The sequence below is a fragment of the Chrysemys picta genome, chromosome 16, assembly GCF_011386835.1.
Source record: "Chrysemys picta bellii isolate R12L10 chromosome 16, ASM1138683v2, whole genome shotgun sequence".
Lineage (NCBI taxonomy): Eukaryota > Metazoa > Chordata > Testudines > Emydidae > Chrysemys > Chrysemys picta.
In genome coordinates this window covers 4755415-4768351 of record NC_088806.1, presented here as the reverse complement: position 1 = coordinate 4768351, position 12937 = coordinate 4755415, and the positions used below count along the sequence as shown (strand labels likewise).

At 47.7% G+C, this 12937-nt stretch overlaps 1 protein-coding gene across 1 annotated transcript in view; it reads left to right on the top strand.

Annotated features, from left to right (window-relative positions):
• Nucleotides 1-6971: 6971 nt before the first annotated feature.
• Nucleotides 6972-12937, top strand: part of LOC135975968 (glucose 1,6-bisphosphate synthase-like) — a 316498-nt gene continuing 310532 nt past the window's right edge. Inside the window, exon 1 of the transcript XR_010593192.1 lies at nt 6972-7129. The gene's annotated coding sequence lies outside the window, so the exon portion shown is untranslated. The remainder of the gene's footprint in view (nt 7130-12937) is intronic.

The following is a 12937-nucleotide window of genomic DNA, read 5'->3' as shown; positions in this document are numbered from 1 at the left end:
TTCCCTTTTTTGAAAATAGGAACCACATTAGCTATTCTCCAGTCTAACGGGACCACCCCCGAGTTTACAGATTCATTAAATATTATCGCTAACGGGCCTGCTATTTCCCGCGCCAATTCCTTCAATATTCTCGGATGAAGATCGTCCGGTCCTCCCGACTTAGCCCCATTAAGGCGTTCAAGTTTTGTTTCTACCTCGGATACGGTAATCCCCCATCCCGAACTCCCCTCTGTAATGGTGCTAGTATCCCTAATCCCTTCATTGGCCTCATTAAACACTGACGCAAAATATTCATTGAGATATTGCGCCATGCCTAGATTGTCTTTAATCTCCTCTCCGGCAATAGTCTTCAGCGGTCCCACTTCTTCTTTCTTTGCTTTCTTCCTGTTTATGTGGCTGTAAAACCTCTTACTATTGCTTTTAATTCCCCTCGCTAGGTCCAATTCTACACGGCCTTTGGCCTTTCTCACTCTATCTCTACATTCTCTGACTTCACTTTGGTACATTTCCTTACTGATCCCTCCCCTCTTCCACTCTTTGTACGCTTTCTGTTTTTTCCTAATCGCCCCTTTGAGTCGGTCGCTCATCCAGCTCGGTCTAAATCTCTTGCTTGGTAATCTTTTTCCCTTTTTGGGAATACAGGCCTCCGACAGCTCATGCATCTTTAACTTAAAGTAATCCCAGGCTTCTTCTGCCTTTAAATCCATGAATACGTTTACCCAATCCACTTCCCTTACCAGTCCTCTTAATTTGTTAAAATTGGCCTTTTTAAAATTATAAACCCTAGTCTTTGACTTAATTCTGTTACTCCTTCCCTGTATTTTAAACCGAATTAGCTCATGATCACTGGAGCCCAAATTGTCCCCTACTACCACTTCCTCAACGAGGTCCTCACTACTTACCAGAATCAAATCTAAAATGGCCTCCCCCCTCGTCGGTTCAGCTACCACTTGATGGAGGAATTGATCATCAAGCACATCTAGGAACATCTGAGCCCTATTATTGCTACTAGCGTTTGTTCCCCAATCTATTTCCGGGAAGTTAAAGTCCCCCATAATTACACAGTTTCTATTAGTAATTACTTCTCTAAGCACATTAAATAGTTCCTTATCCATATCCTGGGTCGATCCCGGCGGTCTATAGCACACTCCAAGCACTATCCCCGGAGAGGCTCTAGAAGTCCTATTACCCATTGTGAGTATTGCCCAGACGGACTCTGAGTTGTCTAATCCATCCACTATTATTTCTTTACAGTTTATTTCACTATTGACATACAATGCCACCCCCCCACCTTTACCCGCTGATAGACCTAACCAGAAAGAAACAGCCAAATGCAATTCAGTGGACTGATAAGTGTCAAAAGGCCTTTCACCAGCTTAAGGCGACACTCATGTCTGACCCTGTGCTAAGGGCCCCAGACTTTGACAAACCGTTCCTAGTAACCACACATGCGTCCGAGCGAGGCGTGGGAGCAGTTTTAATGCAGGAAGGACCGGATCAAGAATTCCAACCTGTCGTGTTTCTCAGCAAGAAACTGTCTGAGAGGGAAAGCCACTGATCAATCAGCGAAAAGGAATGCTACGCCATTGTGTACGCGCTGGAAAAGCTACGCCCATATGTTTGGGGACGGCGTTTCCAACTACAAACAGACCATGCTGCGCTACAGTGGCTTCATACCGCCAAGGGAAATAACAAAAAACATCTTCGGTGGAGTTTAGCTTTCCAAGATTTTGATTTTGAAATACAACACATTTCGGGAGCTTCTAACAAAGTGGCTGATGCACTCTCCCGGGAAAGTTTCCCAGAGTTAACTGGTTAACAATTGTTCTTGGAATGAAACATATTGTTAGTTTTTATATAATCAGTAGTATGTCTAAAGGTACATGTCTCTTATTAACTCTGTTTTCTCCTAGAACTCCAGGAAGAAATCACAGCCAGTGTGGAACCGAACGTCCAACACTATCTGTGATTCGGGGGGCGTGTCATAACTATAAAGGGAAGGGTGTAACAGCTGTCCTGTGTACAGTACTATAAAATCCCTCCTGGCCAGAGACTCCAAAATCCTTTTCCCTGTAAAGGGTTAAGAAGCTCAGGGAACCTGGCTGGCATCTGACCCAAAGGACCAATAAGGGGACAAGATACTTTCAAATCTTGGGGATGTGGGGGGAGGCTTTTGTTTGTGCTTTTTGTTTGGGAGTTCGTTCGCTCTTGGGACTGAGAGGGACCAGACATCAATCCAGGTTCTGGATTGTAAGTAAATAGCCAGGCAAGGCGTCTTAGTTTTACTTTGTTTTCTCAACTTGTAAATGTACATTTTACTAGAGTGTTTATCTTTGTTTCCTGTACTTTGAACCTAAGACTAGAGGGGAGTCCTCTGAGCTCTTTAAGTTTGATTACCCTGGAAGGTTAATTTCCATACTGATTTTACAGAGATGATTTTTACCTTTTTCTTTAATTAAAAGCCTTCTTTTTAAGAACCTGATTGATTTTTCCTTGTTTTTAGATCCAGGGGGGTTGGATCTGTATTCACCAGGAGTTGGTGGGAGGAAGGAGGGGAATGGTTAATTTCTCCTTGTTTTAAGATCCAAGGGGTTTGGATCTGTATTCACCAGGGAATTGGTGAAAGGTTTCTGAAGGCTACCCAGGGAAGGGAATTAGTTTTTGAGAATGGTGGCAGCGGACCAGAACTAAGCTGGTAGTTAAGCTTAGAAGTCTTCATGCAGGCCCCCACATTTGTACCTAAATTTCAAAGTGGGGATACAGCCTTGACAACTGCCTTTGCCTAGCTATACATTGCTTGCAAAAGAAACAGGTCTTTTTGGTGACAAGTGTTGAAAGGAGACACTAGACAAATGTGGAGACAAGAAAAATATTCCCATAACTGAACTTGCATCTGTGGATGTTGAAGCCACAACACACAGTGCTAAGCACTATATGACCACGGCTGGTGTCAGAAGAGTCTCTACCAAAGCGTCTTTCCACCAGCAGAGGCCTCTCTATGCACAGAACTCCTGGTAGCTTGATGTCTGCAGGCAGTGGAGAACTTTATTTTGGCATCTCTTTGTCTCTTTTGTGGTGAACATCTGCAGTGGCTGTTAATAGGCTGCTAGACAGTGATCTTTGGAAACAGCTGGCTGAAGAGCCTTCCTACTAACCAGGAGATCCTGGCTTGGCCTGCCAGTTCTTCCCTACTGAACCTAATGTCTCTGTTGGCTCCTTTTTTGTATCTCTTTTCATAAAAAGAAAAGACCTGTCAGCACAATCCTTCTAAGTGCTTGTTCTAGACGGAGAGAGCTTTCCTTGCAGCTAAGTCCTGGTGTAATGGAGCATGTCTCACCACTGCAGCACCTCCTGCTGGCCATCCTGGGAATTATATGGGCTACTCCAGCAAGCCTTCTCCTGATTGGTTCTCCCAATAAGTCCTTTCCTGATTGGCTGGATTCTGCACAGCCTCTCCAAGGCTGCCTTATCCTTTCTCCTGCTTGTGTGGGGCAGCCACCCCACCACACTTGGAAAGTGGCAAATCAGAAGTCTGGAGCTGATGGAAAGGTTACCATGACTCAGAACTGAGCTGAGGTTACTGCAACTGAAATGCAGAGCACTAACCACTATACGATCACAGTGACTGGTGGGAGAAGCACATGTTAGAAGCCCTCTGTCAACTCAGCTATGGTTTTCTGTGCACACAGAGCCAGACACCTCAAGGTCTGCAAGTCTTGAGGGAAATGGGGAATGTCTGTACTTTGGAATTTGCAGGCGTTGTCCTGGACCATCAAGTGGAACAGTTGAAAGCAGTTTCTTGAGGCAGGCACTATGGCTTAGCTGGCTAAGGCTCCTGACTAGTAAACAGGAGATCCTGGGTTCAACTCCCAGTGCTGCCTTGGTCTCTTTATGGCTTTTGGTCTCCTCCACTCACATTTTCCTACGCCTTTCTAGGAAACAGAAGAGACCGCCCTTGGCAATCCAAGTAATTACTTGCTAAGGAAAAGGCTTCTTTAGAGAGAAGCATTGAAAAGAATCAAATCACAAGCCTGGAGTTGATGAAAACGCTGCTGTGACTGGCATTGGCCAGGCGGTTGCTTTGACTGCAATTGCTGCAACACAAAAGCCTGTGCCACACATCCTTGTGATTCACTGGGGATGTCTATGCACAGCGATCCTTATAGGCAATACTCTTCTGTCACCTTCCTTTTGATTGTCATTAATGAAAAATGGACCAATTGGGAGAAAAGTCACAGAGAGTGGCACTGTGGCTAAGCTGGCCAAGGCACCTGCCAGGTAAAGTGGAGTTAGGGATGCAGCATCCAGTGGTGCCTTGCCAAATGTGTCCGCTCTTCCCACCTTCTGGTTAATCTTTTGAGGAAGCAGAGAAGACTGCCTTTGCCTAGCAATGCAAATGCTTGCAAAAGAAACCGGTTGTTTTTTCTGACAAGCGTTGGAAGGAGGCACCTAAGAAAGATGGAGACAAGGAAAAGGTCACCGTAACTCAACTTGCATCCATGGCTCTTGCGACAGAGGATGTAGAAAAAGCTAATATCCTCAATGTTTTTTTTGCCTCTGTCTTCACAAACAAGGTCAGCTTGCAGATTATTGCACTGGGCAGCAGAGCATGGGGAGGAGGTGACCAGCCCTCTGTGGAGCAAGAAGTGGTTCGGGACTATTTAGAAAAGCTGGATGAGCACAAATCCATGGGGCCAGATGCGCTACATCCAAGGGTGCTAAAGGAGTTGGCGGACGTGATTGCAGAGCCATTGGCCATTATCTTTGAAAACTCATGGCGATCGTGGGAGGTCCCGGATGACTGGAAAAAGGCTAATGTAGTGCCCATCTTTAAAAAAGGGAAGAAGGAGGATCTGGGAAACTACAGGCCAGTCAGCCTCACCTCAGTCCCTGGAAAAATCATGGAGCAGGTCCTCAAGGAATCAATTATGAAGCACTTAGAGGAGAGGAAAGTGATCAGGAACAGTCAGCATGGATTCACCAAGGGCAAGTCATGCCTGACTAATCTAATTGCCTTCTATGATGAGATAACTGGCTCTGTGGATGAGGGGAAAGCAGTGGATGTATTATTCCTTGACTTTAGCAAAGCTTTTGATACGGTCTCCCACAGTATTCTTGCCAGCAAGTTAAAGAAGTATGGGCTGGATGAATGGACTATAAGGTGGATAGAAAGCTGGCTAGATCGTCGGGCTCAATGGGTAGTGATCAATAGCTCCATGTCTAGTTGGCAGCCGGTATCAAGCGGAGTGCCCCAAGGGTCAGTCCTGGGGCCGGTTTTGTTCAATATCTTCATTAATGATCTGGAGGATGGCATGGACTGCACCCTCAGCAAGTTTGCAGATGACACTGTAGTAAGAGGAGGCCCTGAGATATAAACCTTGGTATCAGAGGCCCAGTATGAGGCCTGAGGCCTAACTAAAGTAATGGTCAAGACTTTGTTAACATAAAGCAAAGTTAAGCTGTGAGCCAGAGGCAGGCCCTGCTCACAGAAGCTGGCAAGGAAAGGGCTGATGTTGCATAAATATATATTCACCTAGCAAAGTTAAAGTATAAACATGGTACCAAGAGATACCATACGGGAACATTCCACAGATAACATGGAACAGGCCGACCCATCCCAATGACAGGGGCAAAAGGGTAAAATGATGAATAGAGTTGTTTTGATCGAACCAACATGTACAAGGTGAGAGGCGGCACCTTACTACGTAGAGGGGTTGTACCTTGCTATGTAGAGGGGTTGCACCTCAATACGTCAGGAGTGATGTGTAACTTGTTTGTACCTGTGTATAAGAATGTATCCCTGAGGTGCTGTCTTTGTCCGGCCACGGGGGCAATGGAAAGTCCCGCCACTGAGCCGGGTCCTTGCCAAGAGGCATCTATTAGTAGTATGCCCGGTAGACTAAGTAATCTACGGGGAACTGCAATTGTGTCCGAGGTCGCAATAAACCTGGCCGAGGTGCCTTTGTACCTTACTAGACTCTGTGGTTATTGGGGGTTCTCGTAGGGTTTGCTGTGTCAGCTATCTGCGCAGAGCTGGGGCAGAACACAGAGGGAACACACGCACGCAGCCGAGTGATATCAACAGGAGAAAGCAGAAGCACCACACTGGTAGCATCTCACAACAGACATTAAACTGGGAGGCGTGGTAGATACACTAGAGGGTAGGGATCGGATACAGAGGGACCTAGACAAATTAGAGGATTGGGCCAAAAAAAACTTGATGAGGTTCAACAAGGACAAGTGCAGAGTCCTGCACTTAGGACAGAAGACTCCCATGAACTGCTACAGACTAGGGGCTGAATGGCTAGGTAGCAGTTCTGCAGAAAAGGACCTAGGGATGACAGTGGATGAGAAGCTGGATATGAGTCAGCAGTGTGCCCTTGTTGCCAAGGAGGCTAACAGCATTTTGGGCTGTATAAGTAGGGGCATTGCCAGCAGATTGAGGGACGTGTCCAAGAGGAGGTACGCTAAGTGCTGCATTAGGGGGGCTGTGTTGGTGAGTATCTGAGTGTCTGCTGCTGGGACAGTTGGTCAGTTTGACCGTGTGCTTCATTGCTTGTTTGTTTGTTTGAAAAGTGTGAATTGGGAGTGCTTTGTTCCAGGTGGGCTTTGAGTGGGCCTGACTGGTATATAAGGGCAGTCAGCAGCGAACCAGCTGAGCGGCGAACAGCAGAGGCTAATAGAGGGAGTTCGCCTGGGAGTTCGCTTGGGGAGAAAGCACTGAGGTTTTCATCTTCAGGTTTCTCTGAGTAGTTCCTGCAACAGTTGAGGAAGTTCTTAAGAGGACGGTGATATGGAAGGTAAGCGATCAGCTGTTGTAACCTGCACAGGTTGTGCCATGTTTGTCTTTCTTCCACAGGACAGAAGCGACTTTGTCTGTACAAAGTGCAAGCTGGTCTCCATAATGGAAGAGAAGGTTCGAGGGCTGGAGAAACGAGTATCAACTCTACGTTGCATAAGGGAAAATGAAGATTTCCTGGACAGACATCAGGAGATGCTTCTACGACCACAATGTTCTGAAGATTCAGAGCAGGCGCAGCAGGGACAGAAGGATTGTGAAGAGGTTTGGCAGCATGTGACCTCCAGAAGGAGAAAGAGGAGCGTCCATGCACCAGCAATGGAGATACAGGTGAACAATCGTTTCCATGTTCTCTCTACAGGTACTAATGCGGAGAGTGGACTAGATGACCCATCTGAGGGAAGGGAGCAGAAGGAGACTCCACCGATTGGAAGGCAAAAGATGCACTGTCCTAGTGATGGGGGTTCCACGACCACCACTCCCAAGAGAAGGAGGAGGGTGGTGGTGGTTGGGGACTCCCTCCTCAGGGGGACTGAGTCATCTATCTGCCGCCCCGACCGGGAAAACCGAGAGGTCTGCTGCTTGCCAGGAGCCAGGATACACGATGTGACGGAGAGACTGCCGAGACTCATCAAGCCCTCGGATCACTACCCCTTCCTGCTTCTCCATGTGGGCACCAATGATACTGCCAAGAATGACCTTGAGCGGATCACTGCAGACTACGTGGCTCTGGGAAGAAGGATAAAGGAGTTTGAGGCGCAAGTGGTGTTCTCGTCCATCCTCCCTGTGTAAGGAAAAGGCCTGGGTAGAGACTGTCGAATAGTGGAAGTAAACGAATAGCTACGCAGGTGGTGTTGGAGAGGAGGACCATGGGATGGTGTTCCAAGAAGGAGGAGTGCTAGACAGAGACGGGCTCCACCTAACGAAGAGAGGGAAGAGCATCTTCACAAGCAGGCTGGCTAACCTAGTGAGGAGAGCTTTAAACTAGGTTCACCGGGGGAAGGAGACCAAAGCCCTGAAGTAAGTGGGGAAATGGGATCCTGGGAGGAAGCACGAGCAGGAGAGCGTAAGAGGGGAGGACTCCTGTCTCAGACTGAGAAAGCGGGACAATCAGTGAGTTATCTTAAGTGCCTATACACAAATGCAAGAAGCCTGGGAAACAAGCAGGGAGAACTGGAAGTCCTGACACAGGGAACTATGATGCAATTGGAATAACAGAGACTTGGTGGGATAACTCACATGACTGGAGTACTGTCATGGATGGATATAAACTGTTCAGGAAGGACAGGCAGGGCAGAAAAGGTGGGGGAGTTGCGTTGTATGTAAGAGAGGAGTATGACTGCTCAGAGCTCCGGTATGAAACTGCAGAAAAACGTGAGAGTCTCTGGATAAAGTTGAGAAGTGTGAGCAACAAGGGTGATGTCGTGGTTGGAGTCTGCTATAGACCACCAGACCAGGGGGATGAGGTGGACGAGGCTTTCTTCTGGCAACTAGCAGAAGTTGCTAGATCGCAGGCCCTGGTTCTCATGGGAGACTTTAATCACCCTGATATCTGCTGGGTGCACAGACAATCCAGGAAGTTTTTGGAAAGTGTAGGGGACAATTTCCTGGTGCAAGTGCTGGAGGAACCAACTAGGGGCAAAGCTTTTCTTGACCTGCTACTCACAAACAGGGAAGAATTAGTAGGGGAAGCAAAAGTGGATGGGAACCTGGGAGGCAGTGACCATGAGATGGTCGAGTTCAGGATCCTGACCCAAGGAAGAAAGGAGAGCAGCAGAATACGAACCCTGGACTTCAGAAAAGCAGACTTTGACTCCCTCAGGGAACAGATGGGCAGGATCCCCTGGGAGAATAACATGAAGGGCAAAGGGGTCCAGGAGAGCTGGCTGTATTTTAAAGAATCCTTATTGCGGTTGCAGGAACAAACCATCCCGATGTGTAGAAAGAATATGGCAGGCGACCAGCTTGGCTAAACAGTGAAATCCTTGCTGATCTTAAACGCAAAAAAGAAGCTTACAAGAAGTGGAAGATTGGACAAATGACCAGGGAGGAGTATAAAAATATTGCTCAGGCATGCAGGAGTGAAATCAGGAAGGCCAAATCACACTTGGAGTTGCAGTTAGCAAGAGATGTTAAGAGTAACAAGAAGGGTTTCTTCAGGTATGTTAGCAACAAGAAGAAAATCAAGGAAAGTGTGGGCCCCTTACTGAATGAGGGAGGCAACCTAGTGACCGAGGATGTGGAAAAAGCTAATGTACTCAATGATTTTTTGCCTCTGTCTTCACGAACAAGCTCAGCTCCCAGATTGCTGCACTGGGCAGAACAGTATGGGGAGAAGGTGACCAGCCCTCTGTGGAGAAAGAAGTGGTTCGGGACTATTTAGAAAAACTGGACGTGCACAAGTCCATGGGGCCGGATGCGCTGCATCCGAGGGTGCTAAAGGAGTTGGCGGGTGAGATTGCAGAGCCATTAGCCATTATTTTTGAAAACTCATGGCGATCGGAGGAGGTCCCAGATGACTGGAAAAAGGCTAATGTAGTGCCCATCTTTAAAAAAGGGAAGAAGGAGGATCCGGGGAACTACAGGCCAGTCAGCCTCACCTCAGTCCCTGGAAAAATCATGGAGCAGGTCCTCAAGGAATCAATTATGAAACATTTAGAGGAGAGGAAAGTGATCAGGAACAGTCAGCATGGATTCACGAAGGGGAAGTCGTGCCTGACTAACCTAATTGCCTTCTATGATGAGATAACTGGCTCTGTGGATGAGGGGAAAGCAGTGGATGTGTTATTCCTTGACTTTAGCAAAGCTTTTGATATGGTCTCCCACAGTATTCTTGCTGCCAAGTTTGGACTGGATGAATGGACTGTAAGGTGGATAGAAAGCTGGCTAGATCGTAGGGCTCAACGGGTAGTGATCAATGGCTCCATGACTAGTTGGCAGCCGGTTTCAAGCTGAGTGCCCCAAGGGTCGGTCCTGGGGCCGGTTTTGCTTAATATCTTTATTAATGATCTGGAGGATGGTGTGGACTGCACTCTCAGCAAGTTTGCAGATGACACTAAACTAGGAGGCGTGGTAGATACACTAGAGGGTAGGGATCAGATACAGAGGGACCTAGACAAATTAGAGGATTGGGCCAAAAGAAACCTGATGAGGTTCAACAAGGAAAAGTGCAGAGTCCTGCACTTAGGACGGAAGAATCCCATGCACTGCTACAGACTAGGGACCGAATGGCTAGGTAGCAGTTCTGCAGAAAAGGACCTAGGGGTCACAGTGGACGAGAAGCTGGATATGAGTCAACAGTGTGCTCTTGTTGCCAAGAAGGCTAACGGCATTTTGGGCTGTATAAGTAGGGGCATTGCCAGCAGATCGAGGAACGTGATCGTTCCCCTTTATTCGACATTGGTGAGGCCTCATCTGGAATACTGTGTCCAGTTTTGGGCCCCACACTACAAGAAGGATGTGGAAAAATTGGAAAGAGTCCAACGGAGGGCAACAAAAATGATTAGGGGGCTGGAGCACATGACTTATGAGGAGAGGCTGAGGGAACTGGGATTGTTTAGTCTGCAGATGAGAAGAATGAGGAGGGATTTAATAGCTGCTTTCAACTCCCTGAAAGGGGGTTCCAAAGAGGATGGATCTAGATTGCTCTCAGTGGTACCAGATGACAGAACAAGGAGTAATGGTCTCAAGTTGCAGTGGGGGAGGTTTAGGTTGGAATTAGGAAAAACTTTTTTCACTAGGAGGGTAGTGAAGCACTGGAATGGGTTCTTTAGAGGTTTTTAAGGTTAGGCTTGAGGAAGCCCTGGCTGGGATGATTTAGTTGGGGTTGGTCCTGCTTTGAGCAGGGCGTTGGACTAGATGACCTCCTGAGGTCCCTTCCAACCCTTATATTCTATGGTTCTATGAGGCCACAACGCAGCACACTAAGCACTGTATGACCACAGCTGCTGACAGAAGGGTCTTTTCCAAAGGCATTTTCCACTAGCAGGGTCCTCTCTGTGCACAGAATTCCTGATTGTTTGATGTCTGCAGGCACTGGAGATCACTATTTTGGCATCTTTCTCTCTGTCTCAGTGAACATCCGCTGTGGTTGTTGAAAGTCTGTGATGGGATCTACGGGATGCAACCTGAACAGTGAGACCCCTGAGCCCTGTGTCCCATTGCCTGGACTCCCTCTCACACTGTGATGTTGTGACAAGCTGTGAAAGTCTGGCAAATATTGCACTTACACAGACATCCACAGGTAGGGACACATCCTACTGAGTTACATGAATGCTTCTCCCAGCCACTCATAAAACTAATGATAGAGAGCCTCCCGCCAAGCCTTGCCCCCCTGGATTATACCATCTTGCCCTAGTCAGAAGCCTGACCAGTGTGAGTTTATTATGCAGAGTCCACCCCTCCCTCGTTGTGAATAGTACATGAACCAGCCTTGTAATAGAGATGAGATTTCCCAAGAACTTCAAGCAAAATACACTAGTTTAAGTACAGCATAAAATAGATTTATTAACTACAGAAAGATGGATTTTTAAGGATTATAAGTGGTAGCCATAAAAGATCAGAGTAAGTTACCATAGAAATAAAATATAAATGCACAATCTAAACTTTACACCTCATTACACTAGGCAGTAGTTAGGTCAAGCAATTTTCTCACCCCACTGGATGTTACCCTCCTTAATATATAGAATTCCCCCTGAAACCTGTCCTCAGATGACCTTCATTTTCTCGGGATTCCTGCTGCTTCCAGTGTAGGTGCAGGAGGAGAAAGGCAAAAACATGATGCCACAGTCTCCTATTTTATATTCTTAGTTCAAGTGTCTAAAAGACACTTACCCAGACATGTCTGGGTGGGCTTTGCTGAGTCACTAGGTTGGGGAATCCTCCTGCTGTGGTCTTGTGTAACTGAGTCATAGACTTGAGCAGTCCCCATAGTGTTGTGTTTGGGCATCTGTCATTGAATTGCAAATCCCTTAATTACAACTTCTCTGCTGACTCATGGTTGTTGAACATCCTCCTCAGCAGGGGTCCTTTGTGTGTCACTAGCAAACTTATAGCATATTTCAGTAACAACCATACAGCAAAATGCATAACTTCATACACCCTAATGCTATACATATTTGGGCAGAATGACGGATTTCAGCAGATCATGACTTTTCATATGATAACTTACATGGAATGCTTTGTATGAAATATCACAACCATTTATGAATGATGAATATGTGGGCTACAGGGGGCTCTTTTGAGGTCCATCATGTCACAAAAGCCTCTGGAGACAGGCCTTTGGGAAGAGCTGGCTGAAGAGCCTTCCTAGTAACTGAGAGATCCTGGCTTGGCCTGCCAGTTTGTCCTTGCTGAATGAACCTTGTCTGTTGGGCTCCCTTTTTTGTATTTCTTTCTCATGAATAGAAAAGACGTTCTTGGCCAACACTTGTAAGTGCTTGTTGAAGACACAGAGAGCCGCTGCACTGGGGCAGGAGGTTGGGGTGTGGGAGGAGGTCAGGGGATGGTGCTTACCTGAGGCAGTGTGCCTCCCAAAGTGCCCAGCACAAGCTCTGCTCCAGCAGTGGCTCCTAGATGGGGGGATCGGTGGGGGCCCGCTGTGGAGTTTGCACTCAGGGCAGAGGCAGCACGTGGAGATGCCCTTCCCCGCAGGCCACTTCCAGGAGTGGTGCGGCATGGAGGGAGGGGGCAGAGGGGGCATGGAGCTGCCTTAGCGCTGCTGGCACGTCTCCACATGTCACTTGGGGGCGGGGCAGCGGGTCTCCGTGGGCTGCCTGGGGCAGGGGGAGTGCCAGAGGGGGTTCGGGCCACTCCTTTGCCCCCTCTCGCTGGGTTCCTGGCTCATCTTATTGGCTGACAGGGATTTTAGGGTGCAGGAGTGCAGGGAGTGGGAAAGGCGAAACTCTGCGGCCGCCTACCCCACATGCAGGGACTTGGCTTGACCTGCTAGCCCCACGGACTAAGTCACCAGGCCTCCAGCTTGCCCCCATTGGATGCAAGTTGTTGATCTGGTGGCCAGAATTTTTTACAGTAAGGATTTCCCCCCAACAGTACCCCACAGGGGATCAGGGTCATCTCCAGCACAGGCCACACAGGAAGGCTTAATGCTTGAGCTGCAACACATGCTGGGCAGCCTTA